The following is a 13,219-nucleotide window of genomic DNA, read 5'->3' as shown; positions in this document are numbered from 1 at the left end:
AAGCATCTTAAGGAGCTACATGACAAGGTCGACTTGCTCATTGCTTCTTCTTCCACCTCTCAATCATCCCTCTCTGAAGCTGCTCTTCAGAAGATTGTTGATGCTTTCTCAAGGGCTCAGCTCTCAAGGGCTCAGCAAGACTCTGTCGCTGCTGCCTCCACCGCCATCGATGCCTCAACGAAAGCCTGCGAGGCTGCGACCGAAAAAGTCGATAAACTATTCTCTGATGCCTCTAACCTGTTAAAGTCCTTACAGGAGAGTGCAGATGCCACGAAGACTATGTTGAAACCAATTGTTCAACAGTTGGCCACGTTTGTCTCTACAGAGTTGAAGTCCTTTGCCACACTTCGTCAATCTCTGACAGACGACAAATCTGCCCTCCGTGACGAGCGCCTCTCTAAACTCCAAGACAATCTGGTTGCTGAGAACTTGTTGATGGATGTTTTGGCAAAGAAGACCACTGCCCTGAAGGTCAAGAGTGCTCAACTCTCCAATTCTCAACAACAGATTGACACTCTTCGGTCCGAAAGGGAGGTCATCAAGACGTGTGTTTTGGATGTCCACTCTGCAATATCTAACATCCTCGAAGCACATGATCCGATCCTTAATCATTCTGTGAGGCGTACCCTTGCAGAAAAGCTCGCTCCTGCCCTGGATCTGTTAAGCAAAATTGAAGGGCTACCCGATTTCGTGTCCAATCTGAAAAAAGGGGGAGAAAAGGAGTCTGGATCGCAACCACCTCATTCCTCAAAGGTAACTCACACAACCGAACCTCCTCCTGTAGGCCAAGCCTTCGGTTCGGGTGTGAAAGACAAAGGCAAGAAGGTTGCTGAGGAAGAAGAGGAAGAAGACAACGAAACCATTGCTGACTTGCTGAAACGCAAAAGTCGACGCAATGATGCAAATGAAAGTAATCGTGTGGCAAGAGAAGCTGAAGAAGCTGAACGCAAACAGAAGGAAGCCCACGACCTTCTCGAGAGTAGGAAAACTTTTTTTCTTGCTTGGACTCGAGAGAGAATGATAAAGGAGGCAATCGACACCCCGAGCATCTTGTGGTTTGAACCAGTCATCTCATTTGACTGTTACAATTCTATCGACTCTCAGTTCGACATGCCACTTAGCCGAAAGGCGTTCATCTTTCACGCCTTCGCCAACGTTGCTGAGTTCCCTCATCCTCATCCGGAGGTTGATCGGGAATTGATTGAATTCTATCTGAAGGCTGCTCAACCTCAATATCAAACCTGGAGCGCTCAGAAGATCATCAATGTTCGGGTCCTGAAACCATACACTGAAGGGAGGTTTATCAATGTTCGTTTCAAGGTGCTCAGGGGATCTGCAAAAACTGAACATGCCATTTCTTTAGCAGATCTATCGAACCTCAATCCTCATGATTGGATCGTCCTGCACAACATCCTTCTGACCAACGAAGCTGAATATGGTCCGATCATCGACCATCTTAAAAGGATGTTGGTGTGCTATATCATGGAGGTCGCACTGATAGATCAGGAGATTGCAATTGTCTTCAAGAAGAAACCGAAGATCTCTCCTGTTGGCTCGGCCAGTGATCTAAACCAGATGAAGATAGGAAAATTTGACCCGAGGAGAAACTCAGTCATGTTCACTAGGAGTGAAGGACAGAAATGTCTCTTTGCCTTAGCTGATAAACATCTTTATACCACTGCTTGTCTAGAGCATGTGTTGGGGATCATCCACAGACGCAAGGAACATACAGCGGATGATATCAAGTATTTTGATGATATGATACATTGGTACATTTGGTTCAGACAGACAATCCTCACCCTTATATCACGTCTGTTTGAAACTGTAAAGAAGAAGGTTCCCGCTGCTGGCCCAAGCAAAAAGAAGTAATCTCGCTCCAATTTGACGCAAAGGGGGAGATTGTTGGGTAGCGTAGCTTTTTGATGTATTGCGTCCATCGGGCTCGGTTAATAGTCCAAGTTTTGTTACTCCGGTTTGGGCATGTCCAACCGTGAGCTAATAGGGTTTAGTATAAATTAATGTGCTTGCATGCATATTAGGTTAACGATCAAGAAGACAAAAGCAATTACGATAGATCACAGATTATTACTTCATCGTTCTTGTAAACCCTAAATCCTCTACAGTAGAAGTTCTTTATCGAGCTCTGCTGAGGATTATTGATTAATCATTCGACACTCTTTGATCCATTATTGTGTTCTTGCTGTTTACTCGTTTATTATTTTACCTGTTTTAAAGATCTAATCGATCTTCAAGTTAATTTTTAACTCATCATTTTCAACTGCTTTCAAACAATTCACACTTATATAATCTTTTTCCAAAGGTTTAAAAGTCATTACTTTACAGTTTTACAAATCAAAGACACATTAATACTTATGAATACACCAGCTTTACGCTGATACTCTCTTTCAAAATAACTTGTATTCTCAGGTCACCAGTTAGACAGGTACGATGGCCAGGTTTTGAGAAGACCGAGCACAGACAAGACTCGTCTTTTATTTTGATTACATATTTTGATGTCTTATTACAATGAAAGAACACACATGTATTAAAACTTTACTTTAATGCAATGGATGATGTTGTTGCTTGTTTACTACTTTACACTGTTATGATACTGTACATGACGTCCTCCGCCCCTGAACATTTCCACCGTTCTCGGTTTTGGGGTGTGACACATTCACATAAGACCCTCTGGTTACACATAAATTTACCACACAAGGTAAGTATAGTGAGAATACTCACCTCGTAAGCTAGCAAGTGAAAACCTTGCACTCGGAAATCTCAAACTCTACCCACCGGTCTAGCCTCCGCCTATCACATAATAATTATCCCTAATTAATATTGGTCCTCAAGAAGCTAGACTCACCCTTCCACACTCACAGAAGGGTAAAAGACCATTTTACCCCTCCATAGGCTCAATAGTTCACAACTTCACCAAACCCTAAAAGTCAACAACAAGGAGTATGCTGCATGTTCCACATCCCTACACTGGGCGTACTCAACTGCTATACAGAATTGGGGTGCTCGACCCGTACGCTGCGCGTACCTAGGGTTACGCCCAACGTACGCCGCAGTTTAACACTCCTCATGATTTTGGTCTTAATCCGTTAAGACATGGACTCATGTTTTAGATGTGGTCACTCTAATGTCCCTTAATCCATAAAGTCAGTGACTTTAAGCCTTTGCATGGCTAAAAAGGTCACCATCACTCAAAACACACAACCCCTTTCCTTAAGAAGCTCACATCTCATGCATGGCTCACTCTTAACGTCCAATATCGGATTTTTATGACTCTAAATCACAATATACACTGAAAAGGGGTAGATGAAGGCCTTTGGAGCTCATTTACTCATAAAGTCTCCACCTTTTTGGACTAAAACCCAAAATGCACCAAATAAATGAACCAAAGCAAAGGATAAGAAAGCTTGAAGCTTTATACATTTTTAGAAAGTCTTTCATGTAGCTAAGCTCAGATCCAGACTCCTGGGCTCTCACTCCTTTTCTTCCAAACTCCTTCTCCACCTCAAGATCACAAAGATGCACTCACAAGCTCCTAAATGCACTCTCCAGCTACAAGGACGAAGAATTAGGGTTTAGAGGTTTTGGTGTTTGGGAATGAGGTCATCATGTCCCGATAGTTATTTTGTATTCTATTACCTTTGTTATACTTGTATGTTTGTATGTTGGTTGGGGCTCGTTATGTGATTTAGGTCGAGGCCCTTACACTCAGTGGGCAGAGCCCATTATGCGAGTCAGGGCGAGGCCCGTTATACTTAGTGGACAGGGCCCGTTATGCGAGTTAGTGTGGGGCCTGTTACACTCATCGGGCGAGGCCCAATATATGTTTAATATGTATGGTATGTGGTATTTGGGGGAAACTCACTAAGCTCCATGCTTATGTTTTTCAGTCTATGTTCGATATACTTCTGGTGCAAAGGGGAAGAGCTCAGGGTGATTGAAGTGCACACACGATATTGTTCCGCATTTTCATGTTGACTCTAATAGTATATGATGTGTTGATACATTTGTTCCACTTGGGATTTATGATGATGTCTTGGAATACTGTTTTCTTTTATTACGAAAAGAGTCTATAATGTGAAGAAGGTGGTACACAAGTTCACAGGTCCACTCACACCTATTGGTGAAAGGCTATTACAGAGAAAATATCAAGTGCTTCACAGTACATCGCAAGATGGAATGGATTAAGTAAGTGTTACGTCAAAGGGCCATGACATAACCAATATGTTGTGGACATGGGGAAGATGACTTGCAACTGCAGGAAATGGGAGTTGACATGCATGCCCTGTAAGCATGCAATTGCAACAGTTAACGAAATAGGAGACAATGGTGAGAGAGTAGGAGAATCGTACACCTATGTGCATGAGGTGTATTGGCTATAAACATGGAAAACCATGTACTCTTTCATAATGGAGCCTATCAAATGAAGGAGCATGTGGCTTGAGAGTGATTGTACAATAACCCTTACCATTCCATCACACCACAAGCAGCCAGGAAGACCAAAAATAAAAATGAGGCAAAATGTTGATGAGAATAGTGTTAGCGAGAGTCAGAATGGGAATCTACAACAAGGTCAATGTGAAAGTGAGAAGCTAACCAGGAACTTTGTGAGTGTGACATGTAGTAAGTGTAAGAACAAGGGCCATAATGCCAGGACATGCAAGGGACAGGGGGAAATGAAGGTACCAATCAAGCAGATGAAGCTCGAAGTGTTGAAGTGTTGCAAGGGTAGGCTACTGAATTTTGTGTTTTATTTGTGGTTATAATAGTTGGCGATGTTTTAAAACTATAGTTATTATGTAATATTTTATGCCCATTTTGAACTTGGTTATGTAATAGTCATGCACTTTTGAACTTGGTTATGCAATAACCATGTACTTCTGGAAATGTTTAAAGGTACTGTTGGGTTTTTTTCTTTTTGTTAAAGCAACTTTTGGTAATGTACTTTCTAGTATTGTGGTATGTTTAGCATCATAGTTTTCAAGTAACACCAAATGTTAAAAATTAATTTTTTACCATTACACCATGCACCATTAACATAACCATTTCAACTGAGATAATTTATAACAAAAAGTAACACTTTCAATAAGACAAGTTACCATTAACAACAACATAAACTTAAACCACAACATTACTACATTCTTAGATTAATCCTTCTAGATCAGCTTACAAAAACAAACACCAAAACACAACATTACAACATTCTTCCAAAAACTACACCTTAACATGTAATCCATAGTTCCTAAAGAAGATAAACAAAAGGAACAAACCCAACTTATAACCAAATACATCTTCAACCCAACCAATAAATCCACATTTTGAATCCTACATTTACACATAAAAGTAGATGGATTATTAAATAATAATCGTTGACCTAATTTGAACCTTGTTACCTGTTTAGGGCATGCGATGAAATGACGATAAGGGTTTTAATTTGTCCAGGAGGTTCGCTCAGCAACATCTCTTCCATAAAAACACAGTTGTTGCACCATTGTGAGTGAACAAAAAATCGATCGAACGAGAAAGAGTAAGAGAGAAAGAGGCGTTGTCTGAATGAAAATGAACGAGAAGAGAGACGTTGTGGGTTGGGTCTTAAAGGAGTTTTCAAACCATAGGTACCAATAGGTGAAAAGACAAAATTACCCTCATATAGAGGGCACATGCTATACTAAATGGAAAGAAATAGACAATAGTTAAGTTTAGGGACCAAAAACACAAGAAGTTTCACGTTTTGGACCAACCATGTAAGTTGAAAATATTTTAGACCTTATCTACACTTTTTTGATAACCACAAGACCAATTTTCCAGTTAAGTCTTGATTTTTATAATGAAATAAGCTATTTATTCATATATGTAAAAACTAAAATTAATAGACATGGAAAAATTTAACCTCATATCATATGAAAATAAAGAGATAAAAACAAACAGTAGGATAACATAACAACCGATAAATAAGAATATTTTGATAAAGAATATACTTATGCTATAGTGTAGAATGAAATTAATATACCCTGGTTTTTACTGGAAGGCGGGACTTTTCCTGCTAAAGATTTCATCATTGTTAATCCAATATATATACATTATATATACCGAGCCTTTCATAATCTCATTCTTTAGAATTGAACTATATTTTATTTTTCTTCGTCGCTGATCATCTACTCTCTTGTTACTCGTCTAGTCTTATTATATAATTGAATTGAATGGAGTTGCAAAGAAGCATAAATCAATTAGAAGTATGCACTTAACTAGGTTTAGAGAGCTTTTATCCTTTTTTCACTTGGTATTCTGCTATGCAAATTGATGAATAAACACATATGTGTTCATGTGTTGTCTCTGCTTTTTCTGTGTGCGTAACATGGAAGAATAAATAGCAAATAAGTAGATAATCATAGGAATCAGTAGTAGTTATCTTTCAAATTTGTTTTTTTTTTATCAAAATCTATTGAACTTTAAAATTTAAAGTTTGTTTATGACCGTGTAATCTTTTGAGTGTATCTGATCTATTTTTTGCAGAGTGCATGAATTTCAAAAGTGATAAGGATATGACAAAATAGAGAGAAAACGTAGGCCTCATCTGTTGAATGTAACACCTACAAGTAAAAAAGTAACTACTTAATTCCTTTGTTTTCTTTATACCAAAGCAATCTTACGTTGTCAATTTGTTCTACCCAACATGGGTCTGATGTGATTTCCAGTGTTAATGGCTGAGTGCACAAATAGTTCCATATTTTGAGTCCTCCATCTATCCATGCCCCTGAAGTCGGTTTCTGGTTGGATGTTGCTGTTGTAAGCTAAATTAACTGTATTGGTATTGCTTTTGTCTTGATTTCAAAATTCAAGTGCAGTTGCCTAAGCCGATTAAGTGTAGAGTCTTTTAAAATGCAATACTATCATTTGTTGTTTCAAACAACTCATCTTTTTACTGAAATTGAGCTGCTTTCATTTACGGAAAATATGGATTAATTATTAGCTATGCTGTAGCTGCTTAAAGTTTTTAAAGGCAGATTTTTCAAGTAAAAATGATGAATATTTTTTAATTATATGTACAATGGTCTTTTGCTTGTAGTTATCTGTATCTGGATGACATGTGTCTCTTGTTTTGTAGTTCTACTTGCTGCCATTTTCATGTAATAAAGTGTCCAGCCTTTAAAAAAGAAAACTTATAAGTCAATGGTTAATTTCAAAGTGTGATGTAAATATGTAATTGCATACTAGATCTATATTTGCTGTTACATGTGCCTATGGATGAGATTGAATTACTGAAAACCGGACAATTGGAACCGTTAAAACTTGTATGGGTTTCTGGTTTAAAGATTACTTCATCCGGATTTTGGGTAAAGGTTTGGCTCCCTTTGGTCCAGGTCAACTGCATCTAAGAATCGGGCCAGAACAGGTTTTGATATCGGGTTTTGCACAGTGCCATCGACTCGAACACTAGCTAATTGATTCAACCATTTGAGCTCCAGAATGTTGCATTTAAAATTATTAGTTGTTTTTGAGTATTTGAAATTATGGCGAAAATAAAATGTCAGTGAAAGTTTTATTATGAATATAAAAGTTGAGACATTTGGGATCCTAATCTAATTAAATTATAAGAACCGAAATATTCTAAGAACCCCTAATTGTAAAAATATATTATTTATCCACTTAGATGTTATTTTACTATAATTTATTTATTTAATAAAACATGTGGTAGTATTAGGCTAAACTTGAATAGTGATTGTTGTTGTACTTTAAAAATGAGGGCATGATAGAGAGAATTGGGTAGGATTTCTTGACTCAGTTATATGAACAGTATACTTCTTTAAGACACAACTTGGGTACACTCAAAACTATAGCTATTAATTCAGATAATGGTTTATCTACTGTTTACATTAAGGGTATGAAATTCTTATATTAGAACCCATTTATTAAGCCACATAACATATTTGCTCAAAAAAAGTCAAAAACACTCGGTTGTTAAAAAATTGGCTGGCATATATTTTTTTTCTCCTAGTAACACTAATAGAACTCGATTGGTTTCTTGAAACCGGGTCATATACCCATACAACTAAAAGTCCCGGTTGACGTGCTTGGAAGCGGGTTACTTGAGTATAACATATATCCCGGTTTTTAAAACTGAACCTGGTCATATAGCGTATCCCCTTTTAAGTGCCGGTTTTTCTATGATATGTCCCGGTTTTCCCAAAGATCAGGTCCTATTTTGCGAGTCCTATGACGCCTTTTGTAGTAGTGATAATTTATCTTATATATACCATATGATTTACATTAGGTTTATATTTAATTACACGTAAAAATGTATTTCATTTTGTAAAAATAAATATGTAAAATAAAGATTTTATAGGTTTTTACGACCCCATATTCATATAACAAATGTGTAAAAGAAAAAATAACAACAAATTTGTAAAAGAAAAAGCCAATTTTTAAAAGTTGAACAGTGTTAAAAAAAACATGCATAAAAACGAAAATGTAAGAAAAATAACTTTGTGAAAAGAATTGATTTTATAAAAACAATGATCTAGAAGAAGTAAAAATAATGTAAAAAAATAATTTTCTGAAAGTACTAAGTTTTTAAATATATAAAAACTATTCTTTTACAAAAATGGTGAAGATTTATAACATTCAAACACGTTCGGAGCAATAATTCTTTTTCTCCGTAGATAGTTTGCACATAGCGGTTTTTTTGACAAATTTTGTTCACTTTTACCATCTTTCACCACAAGTGCCAATATTTTGCATGAATACCTTCCTTTGAATCCATAATAATAATATAACACCTTCCCTCTTCTTGAAATGCATCAACTAACATAATAAAATACAAGTTTCATCTCCCTAGTGAAGTTTGGTATGCAATTCAAATTCCTTATTGCATATTTCTTTATCTTTGTTTCCATAGTGGCATTTTATTCTTTAGCCATCCGGTTTCATTCATCAATCTTCAAATATGTGAAAGGAATTATCTTATTATCCTTTTTCCATTTACATGATTTATCATTACTTTGAATTATGGCCATTGAAAATCATTATCTTTTTGTTTTCTTGAATAATATGTTTGAATATCATAATACATATCTTAATAAATATCCGTAGAAATTCCATCTTCAAATTCGTTTCCATCTTCATTGACATAGACATGAATCTATGCTCTTTGTTACTAATATTTTTCTCTTACAAATTATTGAAAAAGTTTGAAAACCATGAAGTTAATATCTTTATACTATAAGAAATAGTTTGAAAATGTAGACAATTTTTTTCGAAGTTAATATCTTTAAAATTTAAGGTTGTTTGAGCTCGAGAAATTATCAAAATAGGTTAAATAAAGCCTACACATCAGACATTCATGACTATGCATGGCCGACCTTAAGCTTGAGTTTGTAAAGGTAGGGCTTACGGCTCCAAATTGTAAGGGGCCTCATTTAATTTCAAGTCTAGTTTCTCTCCATCTATTCACAATCCATGCGATACTCCCCATTCCTCAAAAAAAAAAATCATGTCTGCGACTAGTCGACTACAAACACAATGCGACAGTGAGATGACGACTAAACTTCCCTTCTTTTCCCAATTCTCGTAATCGATTCTAGGCCTTCTTCTCCAATCGATTCTTCAATTGTTCCACAGACTGTCGATTGAATGATTTGAACCGCTCTTGACGGTTGACCAGCTGGCTGTTGTTCTCGCCTATCGGTTTCTCCATCGCTCAAAACTCTAAAATCAAAATCAGCTATTCTTTTGTCATTGAATTTGAAACGGTGATGCGCTTGTATTTTCCCTTTTGAGTTTTGATTTTCCTATTGTTTGATTATCAAATTATGTAATTAGGGATTTGGGGTAATGGGGTTAAATGTTAATAGTTGATGATTAGCTGAAACCACTCAAACCAGTGTTCTAAAAATCTCAATTTATATTGTTGATTAATGGAGTAATTGTCGCCTAGCCAATAAGTTTTGTCCCACTGCTTCAATTTGCTTTGTTTGGTGAATCATTACTCAAAAAGGTTGATGCTTTTTGGCTCTTGGTTTGGTTGATTGGCCCCAAACTCCAATATCTAGAAAAGTCTCAAAATTGAATTTTGATGGAATATACCCAGAGTGTAGAATAATAGAACAAGTTTTTTTTCTTTTATCAAACATGCGATATTTGACTTAAATTATGTGGTTTGGCATCATAATTTGGTTTTGTTTTTAATGAGATTATTGTTTGACATCAAGTTATATAATATCTTCTAATTAAAAACAATGTTTTATTATTATGTTATATAATTTGTATTTTAATTGTTTTGGGCTTTTTCCAAATGGTATGAATGATCAAATTTGTTACTCTTTTAAATTTTCTGATATTTTTATTTCAGATTGGCAGATCTCATTGTTCACAGATTCTACATTGGCAGATTCCATTGTTTTTGAGCTTTCCATTATCTTAGGGGCGGTATAATCCTAATTCATATATTCGATACTTATAGTTATTATTAATCAAACAATTAATAAACATGTCAAAGACAAAATACGAATCAGGTGCTTTAAAAAGGAAATGAAAAATGCAAGAAGAAGCTTTTATAGATAAACAAAAATGGTATTTTTAAAAATATTTAACTACAAACAAAAATGTTGATAATGAAAAAGAACAAACTAATGTTGATAATGAACCAGAACAAGCTAATGTTGATAATAATATTGAAGAAACTAATATTGAAATTGATAACAAACAAACTAATAGTGAAAATGATAATAAACAAACTAATATTGAAATTGATAACGAACAAATTAATAGTGAAAATGATAAGGAACAAACTAATATTGAAATTGATAACGAACAAACTAATAGTGAAAATAATAACACCCCTTTAAACATATATGATCCAAGTAGATGGAATAATATCAGTACAAATTTAAGAGATTTAATTGTAGAAAAAGACCCTGTTAAAATTTATGATTTTAAATTTAGTACATTTCTTTATATGCAAAAAATACCAAATGGAAAAAAATATGAACAAACATGGTTGGTTTATTCCATAGATGTAGATAAAGTTTATTGTTTTTGTTGTAAATTATTTAATGTAAACACATCTACATGTTCATTAGCACATAAAGGTAACAATGATTGGAATAATATTTCTAGTATACTAAAAAGACATGAAGCAAGTAACATACACATTCTTAATATGAGGTCATGGATTGACTTACAAACAAGATTAACAAATAATAAAACAATTGAAAAGCAAATCCAAGAACAATTAAATAAAGAAAAAGAACATTGGAAAAATGTGTTAATAAGAATCATTATTGTAGTAAAAACTTTAGGAAAAAATAATTTAGCATTTCGTGGAACAAATGAAAAATTTTATAAAGACAATAATGGTAATTTTTTTAACTATAATTTAAATGATTACTGAATTTGATCTTTTTTTGCAAGAACATATTAAGAGAATTAATGACAAAGAAATTCATAATCATTATCTTGGATATAATATGCAAAATGAACTTATTACTTTATTAGGAGAAGAAGTTAAAACTAAAATTATTAAAAAAGGTAAAAGAGGCTGAATAATTTTTAATAATACTTAATTGTACTCCCGATACAATTCATAAGGAGCAAATGTCAATTATCTTACGATGTTTAGATCTTTCAACAACTCTAATAGAAGTTAAGGGGTACATTCTAGGATTTTTAGTAGTAGATAATACAATGGATAAAGACTTATATGATGTTATAGTTAATAAAATTAAAAATATAGGACTAGATATAAATAATCTTAGGGGTCAAGGTCACGAAAATGGATCAAATATGAAAGGAAAAACATCAAGGTGTACATAAATGATTGTTAGATATTAACCCTAGAGCATTCTACACTCCTTGTGGCTGTCATAGTTTAAATTTAGTAATTTGTGATATGGCTAATTCATGTGATAAAACTATTGAATTTTTTGGATTAATACAACATATATATTCGATATTTGCTTCATCAACTCAAAGGTGGAAAATATTACAAGATAATATATCAAACCTAATACTTACATCATTATCGCAAACTCGTTGGGAAAGTAGGGTAGAAAGTTTAAAAGTAATTAGATATCAAGCACCACAATTAAGAAAAACATTTTTACAATTATCCAAAAATTGTGGAGATCCAAAAATTAAAAGTGAGGCTAAATGTTTAGCTACATATGAACTTGAAAACTATAATTTTTTTTTTTATTAATGATAATTTGTTATGATGTTTTGTTTGCTATTAACACTGTTAGTAAAAACTTGCAATCAAATGATATGTGTATCGATGATGTTATAGATCAACTAAATGGACTATTGTGTTTCGTTGAAAAATATAGAGAAAACGGATTTGAAATGACTTTAGATTATGCAGAAGAATTGGGTTTAAAAATAAACGTAAAACCTAAATTTTGTTTAAGTATATCACTGAAACAAATAGACGATATGATGAAAATGTTCCTAATGAAACTATTAAAACTCCTATTTAGTTATTTAAAACTGATTATTTTATATATTATATATATATATATATATATATATATATATATATATATATATATATATATATATATATATATATATATATATATATATATATAGTAGATAAAACCATTACTTCACTTAAAAGTAGATTTGAACAATTTAATGAGTTCAAAAATATTTTTTGTTTTCTATTTAGTATAGAAAAATTAAAATCATTTGATGAAAATACTTTAAAAAAACATTTTTAAATCCTGAAAAAACTTTAGAGCATGATGATAACTTATATATTGATGGTTTAGATTTATTTCATGAACTAAAACTTCTAAGACATATTGTATATTTAGAGCGTGATACGATTATTAATATACTTAATTACATTAAAAAAGTTTAGTTGTTTTCCAAATACATATGTTGCCTATAGGATTATGTTAACTATTCCTGTCATTAGGGATGAGCTTTAGAACCGGACCGGTTCGGAACCAGAACCAGTTTTCGTATATTATAATAACCGGGAACCGGACCGCCGGTTCTAACGCTGGTTCCGGTTTCGGTCCTGGTTTTTCGGTTATTTTTCAAAATAGAAACGGTTCAAAATATTATAGATGATATGTTATTTTCCGAAGCTTGTAAATGATTCAATATTTAACCAAATTATGACTTTTTACATGATGAAAAAAGAATCAAGTAATTTCGACTTCATATGAGTGATTTATGCGCATTTTAAAAGCGGGACAAA

The sequence above is a fragment of the Lactuca sativa genome, chromosome 6, assembly GCF_002870075.4.
Source record: "Lactuca sativa cultivar Salinas chromosome 6, Lsat_Salinas_v11, whole genome shotgun sequence".
Lineage (NCBI taxonomy): Eukaryota > Viridiplantae > Streptophyta > Magnoliopsida > Asterales > Asteraceae > Lactuca > Lactuca sativa.
This window is presented reverse-complemented; position numbering follows the sequence as displayed.